Here is a 526-nt window from a genome sequence, read left to right as displayed (position 1 = left end):
TTTTATAGATTTCTCCATACTGTGCAAGAGGGCAGCAGATATTATTATTGTGAAGAGATATTTCTTGACTTGCTCAATATGAGACACATTATATTAAAAATAAAACACATGATATAAATGTCACTACTGCAGTTACCACAAGAACACTTGTTGTCATTAAAGTTTATTGATAAAATTGTTGAGAAATTTGTATGCTCGATCAGTGCTTGGAAAGAGTAGACAGTGCTGAGTGGGGGTTGATGGAGATAGTACTATGAGAACCAAATAAGCTGGGTCTACATATCTGGCACTTATTTAGTCACCTTCTTTATATCACACAATATATAATACTCTGTGTAGACAATGAAGCTAAATGAATGTACAGACTTCCTAGTCCTCCATCAAGTACAATAGGTTAAGGTGATCTTCATTTCTGGGTTTTATTCGCAAAGTTAAAGTCTCGGGTGCTGTGTGACATAGCTCCCTTGAAGAACAAAGCATAAATCCTTAGGGAGAGTCAGGCTCCACTTATAGTCCCATCTCTCAA

The sequence above is a fragment of the Pteropus vampyrus genome, unplaced genomic scaffold (genome assembly GCF_000151845.1).
Source record: "Pteropus vampyrus isolate Shadow unplaced genomic scaffold, Pvam_2.0 Scaffold1064, whole genome shotgun sequence".
NCBI classification, from domain to species: Eukaryota; Metazoa; Chordata; class Mammalia; order Chiroptera; family Pteropodidae; genus Pteropus; species Pteropus vampyrus.
Note: the sequence above shows the minus strand (reverse complement) of the source record.